Below are 15,083 nucleotides of genomic sequence, written 5' to 3' on the forward strand. Positions count from 1 at the left end.
GAAGAATATTTGCTTATTGCTGATACAATTATATTTAGCTCACTAAGAAGTAGTCAATTAATAGCACTCCGTGAGCTTATGTGATTAATTGAGTTAAAACTAGTGACTATTAGACCGAAATATTTTTCTTGCTTGAATTGTGCTAAGAGGTAGTAAAAAATTTGTGAGAATATTTTTACTAAAAAATCAATAATCTTGCCTACAACAATTCCTCTGTGAGAATTAAAACTGAGGCAAGCAAGATTACGAACTTGGAATAATAGTTTACTAAAAATTACTCACTCTACTATTTTATTCATTGGTTATTATATATTAATTTTTGCTTCGTGAGAATTACAAAATCAATATAAAATAACTTAGAGATAAAAATATGTAAAAGTGTGTTCGCAACAAATTTTCGTAGTCCGGAAAATAAACAGCAACAAAAATAATATGAAGAAAAAGAGATTTATCGATAAATATTTGTGAGTACAATTCTATGTATCCCTTGATTCTCCTCTCTAAAATTCTCCGTGATTCGAGAGCTTGTCGAACGTCGAAGACGAGGCTTGAAGTATCCATGAGAAGAACACTTTCTTTCTTGCCCATAAATAAAGAACTTGAATTCTTTGGGCAATTGTGACTCTCTAGTGAAGCCTAAATCGAATTGGAAAAACCTTTTGAAGCCAAGTATGTTGTACTTAAAACAATACTTTATTAGGAACCTTTATAACAAAATTATGGTAACCAAAACATGGTCACATTGAACAATTTTTGACAATTCCACTGTCACACTTCCTCATTGCCGAAGGGGATAGGTAGTTTTTCCAATTAAAGTGACATTAATCGAAATAGGATCAATTATTTAATTCAGAGTCGCCACTTGGGATAATTTTATGATGTCTTAAATCACAAATCGAGAAAGTTTGACTCTGATTTAAAGTCCGCGAAACCAGAAGACCAGGTAAGGAATTCTGTTAATCTGGGAGAAGGTGTTAGGCATTCCCGGATTCCGTAGTTTTAGCACGGTCGCTTTAATTATACCTGGCTTAATTAAATGGATTATTACGTATTTTAGAACCTATGTGTTTTTACCTTTTACAGCTTTTAATTTCTTGATTATTCATAATTATGGAATTATCTTGAAACGAGTCACGCGTACGTATACTCGTTTTATTTGGCGCGCTAAAAACTGTGTCACGCGTACGTGTACATAATTAATAACACTTTATTATTTTGGAGTTTTAAGCGGCGTTCATGGTGGTTGAGACGGCAGAGAGAGGAGTAAAGGGGGAAGGCGGCTAGGTTGGAGCAGCAGTGGCCATCGCCGGTGGTCAGCTCTGGCGGATGGCCGAATTTTGGCGAGGGAAAGCAGTTTTCCAAGGGGTTTCCGTTCTCTGCTTTTGTTCTCTCTCGTTTGTGTGTTGCGGCCAGTTCTTCTCTTGTGAGAATGAGAGAGAGGAGCCTTTTTATTTTATGGTTTGTTGGATTTTGAAGGTAAAAGATCTGATGGGTTACAATGGGCTATCCGAATTTGGGGTCAAATTTTGGACTTTTTAATTCTAAAGGTCCATAAATTAACCAACTAAAACTTCTTCCCTTTAAATAAATTAAAATTAATTCCAATTAATTAAAGTAAATTATATCATAATATGAAATTATATTTTTTTTGTATTTTCAAATAAAGGTAGAGAAAATGAAATAAATTAAAAAATCAAAATATTACTATAAAATACTAATGGCCTTCTAATGAATATTTACCATTTAAAACTTTCAAGTCAAACAAGAATTTCCTATTTTACTTTAAGAAGAATTCTTTTTCCATAAGGAAAGTTCCATCATCTTATACAATCTATATAAGGGATCTTTGTTTCCTTTACCTTGACATATGAGAGTCATGAACATAGGGTTTCTTTCATGTTGAACACGGCTGCTCATAGTCTGCTTTCACTTCTTTCTTCATTTATTTCTCCCTCTAAAATAGAAAGAACATTCGTCATGCCTTTTTTCAATTGCAATACAAGTCAGCCAGCTTTGCACCCTTGCGAAAAAGAATTCATATTTTGTTGTAGGAGACTTCAAATCATGAGCCGCTTATTTTTACCGAAAGTAAACTCATAGGACTGAAACATATCAAAAAATCAGTACGAATCTCTTTTTTGTATCAGCTGAAATTAATTTCGAAGTTGACCTACACGTCTGGCCCGTGTTGATCTCACAACTTTGCGCACTCTCGCCAAAAGATTCATATCTTGAGATCACAAAGTCCAAACCGCGAACCGCTTGATTCTACTGATTCTAGACTCAAAGACATATAAAAAATTAAGAGCCAAATTCATTTTGTATTGTCTGGAATTAATTTTTGAAGTTGGCGTACACGTCTGGCCTGTTAATCTCATAGCTCTACGCACTCTCAGCGAAAAAATCGTATCTCGAGATAGGAGCGTCCAAATCACAAGCCGTTTAGGGCACTGAAAATTAGACTCCTAGAGGTACAACATATGTAGAAATCAAAGTTAGGAGGTCCCTAGGTTTTCTCAGATAATTTGCTGAATCTGGAACACGAGTTCCGATATGCTTGCTCGATTTTTCAACTTTGCATGCTCTTGCTAAAAAAATACATATCTCAAGATAGGAGTATCCGAACTACAAGTTGTTTACACCATTGGTAAGAAGACTCGGAGAGATACAACATCTATAAAACTTGAAGCTCCAGCCCCTTTGATCCAAATGCTACAAAATTTTGAATCAAGCACTGAAATCGAGAGGATTGTTCGGGTATCATACTTCTTTTTCCTTTCTTTTTTTTAATTATTTTTTTTGCAGGTTTGTAGAAGAGATATATATATATATGGCGAGTTCTCTAATCCCATCATGAGAAGAAGTGGATGATCACCACTCCTTTTTGTAGGGAAGAGATTCATGAAGCGTACTATCTTTCGAGATTTGACAGAGAAGTGCACGTCACAATGCTCACCATCCGCATTGAAGCGTCATGTCATTGACACCGGTACTTGTTGCTGAGTGAAAGCTCAGTGCCGTTGTCTTTATTGCTTGTGTGTAGCTGGTGGAACTGCTGGTTTTAGATACTCAACGACCTAACTCATGGTCGAGACCAGAGATTAACGAGGCTCCCTAATTTTAACTTCTCTTTCCATGCTGATTAGTTTTAATCAAACTTTTTGTTACTCATGCTAACCTTTTTCTTCCTTTCTTTTCTTAGAACGTGGGGTTGTGGAGAAGTATTCATGAAGCAGCAGAACCACTAAACGGAATCAACAGTAACCCATGAAGCATTGGTCTGAAAGCATAACATCTCAATTAGTGCACCGAATGCATCTATCGTCGTTAACCAACCCAACCAGCAGGAACCAAAGCATATAGTACTCTCAGGAAGATAGCAGTAGCCTTATGTCAAATTAAGCAACTCGTCGTCAACATTGATACTTACTGCTAAACTGAGCTTTGCACTGTCGACACCAATCAATCATGTGAAACCATAAGTTTCATGGCGTCCGCATCGACATTTATAAGTGTAGTTGAAGTGTCGTGTTACCGAAACTTCGTGCTATTGGCACCGAGAACTTCCAAGATACTTTCTTTTGCAGGATTTTGCAAAAGTTCCAGCGATCTTGATATTTCTAAGAAGATGCATTGCTAGCGAACCTCTCGTCTCTTTGCGGCTTGGCGAGAGAGACATATGAAGTGTCCTTTCAACCTTGGCGACAAAATCCCTACTCTTAGAGGCTTGGAGAGACAATATTTAATCATTGGCGAGCCAACATGTACCACATTGCATCATTGCAGGTTGATGAGGAAGACAACTGGAGTAGGCCTTTCCAACTTCGGCGAGCAAACACTTAGCGCGTCTCTGCAAAAATATTTATTTCTCGATACAGGAGCGATGAAATCACAAGCCGCTTCTTCCTAAAGAATTACAACTCAAAGGGATTGAAAAAATAAAAAATTCAGCACCAAATTCCTCGAGGATTAGCTGCAATATTATTTTTTGAAGCTGATAAACGTGTCAAGCATTTTAACCTTACAGCATTGTACAGTCTTGCCAAAAGATTGATATCTCAAGTTAGGAGTGTCCAAATCGCGATCCGTTTGCGCCATTGGAAAGAAAGCTCACACCTGAAAATTTCATAGCAGGATTCCCCTCATAATGGATGCAATAATATTCTAAAATTGCTCCTGATGTTTGTTGTACTTGCAATCCAGCTTTGCACACTCCCGTCGAAAAATTCATATCTCGAGATAGGATACTCCAAATTGCGATCCGTTTATGCGGTTAGAAAGTAAATTAATAGAGATGAAACACATATGAATTTCATGGTAGAAATCCTTTTGAGCTGGGAATAGAAAATTCTCAAAATCCACCTAGCTGTAGTAACCTTCAGATTCTTGTAATTCCGACAAAAGAAATAGTATCTTAAGCTAGGAGACTCCAAATTGCGATCCGTTTGTGCTGTTAGAAAGTAAACGCATAGAGCTACAATACATATGAATTTCATGGCAGAAATTCTTTCGAACTGGAAATAGAAAATTCTCAAATTCCACCTAGTTGCAGTAACTTTCAGATTTGTGTAGTTCCGGCGAAAGAAATAGTATCTTGAGCTAGGGGCCTCCAAATTACAAATGGGTTGTGTTGTTGGAAAATAGACATCCAAATCTACAACAGACAAAATGTTATGGACATAACATCTTCCAGATGGATCGCGGTAATTTTTTTAATGTTGATCCTGTTGTCGGTTGAGATCGATTTCCATCTCTATGCTCTCTGAGTTATCCTGCGAATGTTTTTTTTCTTTCTTGAAATTGACTTTACAATCTTGCATGTAGTAACTTTGACTATCATGCTTCACAAATCTTATCTCTTTGCTTTCTTTTGCAGACTTGCAAAGGAGCTCAAAGTGTCCGGATATCATACATAGATGTCATACAGGATGCGGATATGTTGAAGTTTTGAGCACGCAAAATCTCTATGATAAAGAAATAATTATTATAGTAGATCATCATGCGAAGCCACCCCTTTACCAACTGTTGCACTTGAATTGTTGATAGTCTTGAAGTTCATAAATGGCGGCTCCCATGATGATTGAAGTTTTTTTTAAAGAGCGACAACTTCTCACATATGGGACCTTCAACCAACACTTGCACATGAGAAGCAACATCCTACTCGAGGCCTAACAACAGGACCCATGGTCAAGAGATTGTCACAACTATTGAACGTGAGAGACATACATCGGGAATGGTGTATTAAATGTGGAGATGTCATACAAACTCGGAAAAGCATTCAAAACGCCTGCAACAAAGCCTAGTTTACGATCATTTTCATTACTTAGGCTTTTGTATAGGATGATGTCTAATTACTTTTGTCTCCATATTTTTTGGATGTATCAACTTTTGTAAGATTGAAGCGATAAAATATCCTTTACACTTCAAGGCAAATTGTCTTCTTCCTCGTATTTCTATATGTCTCCATACTTGAAAGAGTTGATGTGATGATCCCATAAGCCAAACCTTTTATTTTTAAACTCATGTGACTGAACTTAGAATAAAAGTCTAACCTGCCTACGTACCTCGGTGAAGAGGATCAAGTCATAACGTAGTTCAGAGGGATGAGTTTTTTTTTTTGTAACTTTTGCCTAGGCCGCCTCTTTTGAGGTTTTCAACTTAGCAGACTTTTTTTTGGTCGTACACAATTTAGACTCATGTGGGCCAGGAGTGTAGCAACGTGCAGTTTAGGCTCATGTATCAAGGAGCATCATGACTTGCATTTTAGGCTCGTACGTTGAGGAGCATAGGTGACTTTCATGAGAAGTACTACTTCAGAAATTTTTCGTTGATCGGACCAACTCTAAGACCATCCTTATTAACGATTTTGTATACGCCACTTGAATAGGCTTCCTTCACAACATGTGGCCCATCCCATTTTGAGGTAAACTTGCCGCCTATGCGTTTGTTGAGGATTATGGGCCGTCGAACAACTAGGACTAAGTCTCCCACTTGGAACGATCGTGGCCGCACTTTCTTGTTGAAGGCTCTAGCTAGTCGAGCTTGATAGCACTCCAATTTTTGTTGCGCTTCCAATCTTTTCTCATCCAACGCCTCTAACTCTGCCAGGTGAAATTGAGCATTCTCTTGAGATGTGAGTCCTTCTTGAATTGCGATCCGCAATGATGGAATTTGTTGCTCCAACGGAAGGACTGATTCTACGCCATATGACAAAGAGTAAGGAGTTGCTTGTATAGCAGTTCTGAAGGTTGTCCGGTATGCCCACAAAGCTTCACCAATTTTCTCATGCCGGCCTCTCTTGTTCTTTACAACCACTTTATTTAAAAGGTTACCAAACATCTGGTTAAAAGCTTTAGCAAGGCCGTTGGCGGGTGCATTATAAATTGAAGACTTATGTTGCCTGAAATCGAACTTCTCGCACAGACTCTTCACGAGTTTGTTATCAAATGGCGTTCCATTATCAGTGATTATGTATCTTGGTATGCCGTACCTAAACATTATATATGACTTGATAAAATCGGCAACAGACTCCTTTTTTACCTCCTTGAGTAGAACAACTTAAGCCCATCTAAAGAAGTAGTATGTATGTAAATCTGTTCCTTTGATGATTTTGAAAGCGGTCCAAAAATGTCAAGTCCCCATGCATCAAAAGGACATGAAGCTACGGTTGGATGAAGAGGCTCTGGAGGTTGGTGGATGTAGTTGGCATGAAATTGACATGCTTGACATCTTTTGGCATGATCCATGCAATCCTTCACCATGGTCATCCAGTAGTAGCCCATCCTTTTGATGCGGAAATGGAGCTTTGGACCAGATTGGTGTGATCCACATGAGCCAGAATGTGCTTCCTCCATCGCTCGACGGGCTTTTTCTTTGTCAAGACATCGCAAGAATAGTCCTTCAAAAGAGCGGCGAAATAATGTCCCCTTGTAGAAGATGAATCGTGGTGCCCTTCGCTTGATGTTTGTTCTTTGTTACGGATCCTCGGGTAACTTTCCACGTTCAAGGTACTCTATCAATGGTTGCCTCCAATCCTCTTCTTCAATCACCCGAACGGACGTATGATGACTTTCATTGATTTGAAGATCAAGAAGTCTAGGAATGACCCATCGATTCACACATGTACCTTTGTTGACTCATTCTCTCCAAGTGCCATCGTCGTGGCCAAGTTAGCCAAAGCATCAGCCGTGCAATTTTCTTCTTTTGGGACGTGGTTTAAGAACACTTGGTCGAATCTTTCGAGTAAACAAGAAGCATATTGGTGGTATGGCAAAAGCTCTTCCTTCTTTACATCGTAAATCCCCAAAAGTTAGTTGATGATTAGCTTAGAGTCATCATATATCTCCAACTGTAGAATCTTCATGTCTAATGCCATTTCAAGATCGATGATCAAAGCTTGGTTCTCTGCATCATTGTTGGAGCATGTTTCACCTAAAATAAAGGAGAATGGCAAGATTTGTCTATCTGGAGAGACCAACATAACACCTGCCCTCGCACCGTTCCGACGTGCGGATCCATCAAAGAACATTGTCCATGGTGGCAATTCTTCCACGAACAAAACGTCTTCATCTGGAAACTCATCAGAAAGATCTCATTCCACCGGAAGAGGGTGATCAGCGAGAAAATCGGTGAGTGTTTGTCCTTTCACAGCCTTTTGAGGTGTGTATGTGATCTCATATTGGCTAAACAATATGGACCATCTTTCTAGGCGTCTAGAAAGAACATGTCGAGTCATCACGAACTTCACAGGATCTGCTCAATAGATGAGTTTGATGGTGTATGCTTCAAAATAATGCCTTAGTTTATTTATTGCATAAAGTAACGCTAAGCATATTTTCTCAACATGCGTGTAGTTTAACTCAGCTCCTATCGGAGTTCGACTGAGGTAGTACAAGGCTTGTTCCTTCCCTTCATCATTCTCTTGAGCAAGTAGTGCCCCAAGTGAGTGTTCTTGTGCCGCAATGTAGAATATCAATGGCTTCCCAAGTATTGGTTCCCCTAACACAGGTGGATTCAGCAAGTATCTTTTGATGCTTTCAAAAGCATTTTGACATGATTGATCCCAATGAAAAGGGATATCCTTCCTCAATAGATGATTGAAAGGTTGACATCGTCCGGCTAGAATAGAGATGAACCTCCGGATGAATGTTAAGTTTCCCTGTAGACTTCGAAGCTCCCTCAAATTCCTTGGCTCGGGCATTTTCTGAATGACGTCAATCTTTGTGAGATCAACTTTAATTCCACGATGACGCATAATGAAGCCAAGAAACTTTCCTGAGGTAACTCCAAATTCACACTTGAGTGGATTCATCTTTAGGTCAAATTTTCTTAACCTTTCAAAAACAATTCGAAGGTCTTCAAGGTGGTAACACCTACTCTTCGTCTTCACCACTAAATCATCGACGTAGCATTCAACCATCCGATGAAGCATGTCGTCAAATATGTTTTTCATCAAGCATTGGTAGGTGGCACCAGCATTCTTCAGACCAAAGGGCATCACTTTGTAGCAGTATATCCCTTTTGGAGTTCAAAAAGCAGTACACTCTTCATCTTTTGGAGACATTCTGATTTGATTGTATCCGAAGGACCTATCCATGAATGACATAGCTTCATGCCCTGTTGTAGCATCAATCATGAGTTCAATAATTGGTAGTGGAAAGTCATCTTTTGGACATGCCTTATTTAGGTCTCGAAAGTCAACACAAATATGTATTTGACCATTCTTCTTCTTGACATGTACAATATTCGATATCCATGATGGGTACTTCATCTCTCGAATAAATACCGCCTCGATGAGCTTGTTGACTTCGACTTCAATTTGTGGTACTAGCTCGGGTCAAAACATGCATTGTGACTGCTTCATAGGGCGTGCTCCACTTTTGATCCCTAAATGATGAACGATTACCTTAGGACTAAGACCAGACATTTCTTTATACGACCAAGTGAAGACATCTTTGTACTTGGTCAATAACTTGGAGTATTCCGCCTCCTCCTGAGGCGTAAGAAGCGCACTAATGAAGGTTGGGCATGGATCTTCTGGAGTGCCTAAATTGAGTTCCTTAAGCTTATCCACGGTTGATTGACCGCCATCTTATAGTTGGGGGGGGGGGGGCCTCGTGGACTTCATCACCAACTTCAAGGCATGGGCTATCTTCCACGGTGATGTAATAGGATGTTTCCACAAAGTCTGACTTTTCTCTTCGACTTCCTTGGAAGGTCGGCGTGGCTTCTTTCTCTTTCTCTGCTTCTTTACGAGGCTGGAAAGTGTAAACAATGGTTCTCCTTTGTACATTCAGTGGACTATTAGTGGATATTGACAAAATAGACTTCCTCTTCATACGTGATGGGAAATCACTACAGATTTCTTTGTCAATAATAACTTCAAACCACACTCCTCATGGCCTCGCTCCTTATGTTTTTACAGTATCTTTCTAGATGGTGACTTTCTTGTGGTTCCCAGGCGACAAAATGCAGAGGTCTTTGAGGTAGTGGAAACTTCCTTTAGTCGTTTGAATGTTCACCTTTGTGACTTAGCCTTTCAAATAACGAGACCTGAGGGGTTGAGCCTCCAATGCGATCGAACACTGAAGCCCGTTGTTTTATTTTCTTGCCCTTAACTTCCTCCATCTCCTCTACCGAGGTGTGTTGTGATTAAGCTATCTCTTTGCTTCTCTTAGATGAAATTCGAAGAGGCTCTGCCAAAATGAATCCCAACCCAAACTTTGGAGTGGCGACGTAGTGCCCTTGCTTTCTCAACTTCATTTGGGACTCATTGAGCCCATGTAGCTTTTCACCAGTGACTTCGTATTTGAGTTCTCCTAGTCTTGATGGATTGGAGAAGTCATAACTAGACTTTTCAAGCAGTATGAAGGCCTTATGATCATAATGCCCTTTTATTTTATCAGCTTGGAAATTGCCTTTAGTAGACTCACAAGTTACGTATGGGATTTGTGCAACTGGGACAGTCATATGCTCCTTCAAATATTGGATATCTTTGTGACTTATTTACTTCTTTGGAGTACATTTCTATAGCAAAGGTTGCCCTTTCTTTCGACGCTCACGCGGATCAAAGCGCAAAAAACTAGATGCTCTTTATCAGTCTTTCTCTGTATGTCACATTCAGACGATGACACCTTAATGGAGACTTCTTCAGTTCTTTTCTTAGGCAGCTTGGTGGTAGTCCATTGAGTCTCATTTTCTTCTTCTAACTTGACATCAGCTTTGTCGACTGATGATGGTTTCTCCACACTCGGTTCACAAGAATCTAGGTAGAATTTTGCATATGCAAAGTATGATTCCGTCTTAGTGAAAGGATTGATGTCTGCATCAACTTTGACTATCTCTCCATCCCTTATGTACTTCAGACATTGATGCAAAGTAGACGATACCACTCCATTCTCATGAATCCAAGGACGTCCAAGCAATAGGTTGTATAATATTTTAGAATCTATGACGTGAATCAGGGTGTTTGACTTCATCTCACTAATGGATAATCCCACGCGGATCATACCTATGGCTCGTTGTCCTCCTTGGTTGAAACCTTGGATGGTTAGGTTACTTTTGGATAGCTCATCGATAAAGATCACAAGCTTTTTAGCACCATTTTCGGCATGATGTTGACGGCCAAACCATCATCAACAAGTATGCGATTGAGATGTTGTTCCCAAATGGCCCCTACAACGAACTAAGGTCTGTTATGTGGTCTGGACGCCAGCAACAAGTCATCATATGTGAAGGAAATTATTGCACAATATGTGACAACTTTTCCGTTATCATGGTGTTCTTGTGTTTTCATTGTAGTGAGCTCATCGTTGCTTTCCTTTGTTTTGTCAGTACTAGAAACTACATGAGTTACACCAACGTGACTTCCATGAAAGAATTTTCCAGGAAAGAATTCATGCAATGTGATGGGCTTTCGGAACTTCGGCGATAAGGCACCGTTAATCTTCTTGCTAATAGAAGATTTGATAATTCTTGGTGGTTGTAGCTTATCCACATCGCTTATTTTTACTCTTGGCTTAGGAAGTGGTAGCCTCAAAACTTCTTGATGTCTTCGTTTCTTATAAGTGACTAGAGTCCAACCCTCATCGTCTTTGTTTTTTGGCTGAGTGTCCAGCTCTAGTGAACCTTCAAGAGTTTTCCCTGAAAGATCAACTTCAACGGACTCGAAACTTCCAAATTGTAAGAAGGCAATGCTTGACGCGTTCTGCAACCTTGAACACTTTTTTTCCTTGAGCGCGATACTTGTATGATTTGCTTCTTGTTTTATCCATGTCTATGATGATTTTTCCTTCACTTACAAGAGCCATGATTTTCTCCTTTAGGATGAAGCATTTCTCTGTAGAGTGGCTAATGACGCGATGAAACTTGCAGTATTTCGGATCGCCAAATTTACCAATTTCCTCGAGCCTTTTTGATTTAGGGAGATCGATGACTTTCTTGGTCAGCAATTCATCGAGGATCATGGGTACATCTGAATCTGGAAATGGATAAACCTTCGCCTCCAATTCCTTTAAGGTTGGACGACGTTTCTCTTCTTTGGGATATTGACTCGAGGTCTTATCCTCCTTGACCTTTTGCTTACTCGTGACTTTCACAAAAGTTGCTGCTTTCACCGCCATAGATTCTTTAGTTTGGTTCTTTGATACAACATTTTTCTTGAACTCCTTCTGATCAGTGAATGGAGATGCCTTTCCATGGCTTGCGATGCTTAACTCCGTGTCGTGAGCTCGCGTTGCAAGTTCTTCAAAAGTTCGCGGTTTGATCCCTTGTAGGATGTACAAAAGGCCCAGTGCATTTCCTGAATGCACATCTCCACAGCAGATATTTCTGAAAGGCGATCCTTGCAGTCCAAACTTAATGCCCTCCAACGATTGATGTAATCCACCACGGGCTCGTCCTTCCTTTTCTTGGTGCATGTCAACTCTATCATGCTTACAATTCTTTGGGTACTGTAAAAACGATTCAGGAATTCCTTCTCAAGTTGCTCCCAAATATCAATGGACTCGGGGTACAAGTCAATATACCAGTCAAATGCGTTCCCTTTCAGCGAATGAACAAACTGCTTTGCCAAAAGGTCACCATGCGTTCTAGCATTGCTACAAGTCTCGACAAAGTGGGCAATATGTTGCCTTGGGTTTCCTTTGCCATCAAATTGATGTAGCTTTGGTGGTTGATAATTGGTTGGCATAGTTAGACAATCAATCCTCTCAGTATAAGGCTTAGAGTAGTACAATGAATTTTGTGATGGTCCGCCGTATTGAGCTCTGATGGTGTTTGTTATCATGTCTTGCAATTATTGGACAAATAACGCCGCAACCGATGTAGATTGTTGTTCCCTCTGAATGCTGAACTTGGCAAGCGATTCCTCAACAGCCATTTTTTGCGAGGTGAAGACAGGTGAACGAGGAGGGACGTGGCTTGACTCTCTAAGTGCATAGACCTCCTATTTGTTCATGAGTTGAGTGATTTGAAGGTCTTTGTCTTCAACAGATTTCTTCAAGACTTCTATAGTCTGTTCCATCATGGCAAACTTTTCGTCCACATTAGTTGCGTCGGTTATTAAGGCATTGACTTTCGTTGACACTAGAGAATCCACCAGATCCTCATGTTCACCAAGGTTGGAGGCTTTTTGAGAAAGTTCGTTAAATAGCAAGAATGGGGTGTTGCTCCCAAAGATTGTGGTTGTAGACGTCATGTGAGATCTGCTCTTCTTTGCCATCTCCAAGGACGCGAAGAATTCAGATTCATCCAAGCTACTAGATTTGAACTTGCTTCGAGTGATTGGGCCAACATGACTGAGCTTAACGGATGCGGCAACAGTAGTATCTTTGCATGAAACATCATACTTGCGGAATGCCATTGTAGCAGTAGATTTGAAGTTCGTAGTTTTTAACTTGCAAGAAGGAGAGATGAAGGGCAGAATGAGTCCCACTGGGCGTGCCAAAATTTGATCCCAACAAATTTTCGTAGTCCGAAAAATAAACTACAACAAAAATAATATAAAGAAAAAGAGATTTTATTGATAAATATTTGTGAGTACAATTTTATGAATTCCTTGATTCTCCTCTCTAAAATTCTCCGTGATTCGAGGGCTTGAGAAGCGTCTTTCTCGAATATAGGACGATGCATACCTCCCTGTGATGTATTTAATCGCCAAGAACGTCGAGCAACACTTTGTTGTTACGGGTTGATCTCCGGGAAGAACTGCGTTGATCACTCCTTTGTTGAAGAACTATGCACTTGATGATTGATCTCTCTGTTTGTGGATGCCTTCACCAATTGCGGAGTGTTCTTCTCCAACTCTCAATGTCCCCTGAGAGTTAGTTAACCCTCTATTTGTAGTTGTAGAGGATGGGCAGTCCAGCTACATATGAATTCTCTTATTTGATTCTGATTGGCTCATGTCATTTTAGCCACTTGGCGACCTGTGGTTGGTTCTTACTTTTTTACTTGGATTACCACATCATTTAACATGTGGCGTCATCTTTTTGGCTTTCAGTTTGACTAGATATGCCATGTCACTTGACACATGGCATGAGTCTGAGCCTTAAGATGAAATGGACCTTGGGCTTGAAAATAATAAAATGGACTAATTTAGCTTGTAAAATCCAAATTAATTATTTAACCCAATTGAATTTAATTCAAATTTTGTACGGATTAGACCCAATAAATTTTATATGTCTATAAAGTGATAAAAATAATTAATTAAAACTATTATTACAGCACAATACAAAGTATAAAAAGAAAATTTCAAGCCAAAGATGTATTAAATTGAGATATATATATATATATATATATATATCAAGCTTCATCAACTATCCCAACAAAAAAGGATTATTCCATTATGAAGTAAGAAAAAACTAATTTAGAAACAAAAAACTTATGAAGAAATATTATTCTTCTATTAGAAAGACAACTAGTAGAAAATACTAAAGACAAAAGAGAGACCGAAGAGTAGTTTTCTCTTTCCCAAGACTCTCCCTTTCACAATACAATATGAGTGCCTGTTTATAGAAAATGTATAGCAAAGGTGAGATGATGTTGTAACTTTAAGTCTTGATGTTGTGACTTCAAAACTTGATGTTGTAACTTCAACATTTGATGTTGTAACTTCAACACTTGATGTTGTGACTTCAAAGTTACATTCACTCTTGTTTACTACTACGTGCATTGCTCTTTTTCCTCCTTGTTTTGCTTGTAGTCCTCTTTCCTCAATTCATCTTTCCTCCGCAAAACTTGTTAGAAAATATAGGAGAATCGAATATATTTATTCATGTTTTATTTAAAAATTCTTATTTATACGTATGAAAATACATGAATAATTTATATTCATCAAATTCTTCCACACTTGAACTTTTATTTGTCCTCGAGGAAAAAGCATTTTTTTAACTACTCTCTTCAAAAATCATTGTTTGCCTTGTGGAGAGAAAATTTATTCAAGATAAGGATTTTCTCATTTTCCCAAACTGACTAATCTTTTTAACCTCACAAAATATTTACCTTTCTTATGATTCCTTCTTTGTTTGGCAAGAACTTGCATTTCTTCTCCCTATGACTCTTAAGAATTGATAAATTTATGGCCACCATCAATAAGAATTGTGCTTCTTTATCCATGGGCATGCTCATTATGTAAATTACCACTAATGTAGTTTAGACACTATTTTCTGTAATCTTTTAGGGCTTTTTCGATTTGTAGTGCTAAGCTTCAGGTAGGTAGAATAAAAAAAATATTTATAGTAACTCTTTTTTTCTTTTCTTTTTTTCTATTGAATCAATATATTCTGAAAATTTGAAGCAATTTCCTTCTCTTTGGTTTTTGAACAATACTTTCTGTACAATAGAGATTTTCTCTATATATGAAGAATCTATATGTATACTGCTTCTATGTCTTTTCTGTCGCCATTTTTTTCTTTCTCTTTTTTTTTATAAGCTCCATCTTTGAATTTTCAACTGAAGAGAAACAATTAGGAAGAAGTAATTACATATATATATGAGTATCTATAATTTACTGGTTTAGATTGCGGTGCGACAAGAAAGAATGGTTTACAGGCTTCAAAGTTGGGTACTAGGGATACATTTTT

Source organism: Nicotiana tabacum, chromosome 4, assembly GCF_000715075.1.
Source record: "Nicotiana tabacum cultivar K326 chromosome 4, ASM71507v2, whole genome shotgun sequence".
Classification (NCBI taxonomy): domain Eukaryota; kingdom Viridiplantae; phylum Streptophyta; class Magnoliopsida; order Solanales; family Solanaceae; genus Nicotiana; species Nicotiana tabacum.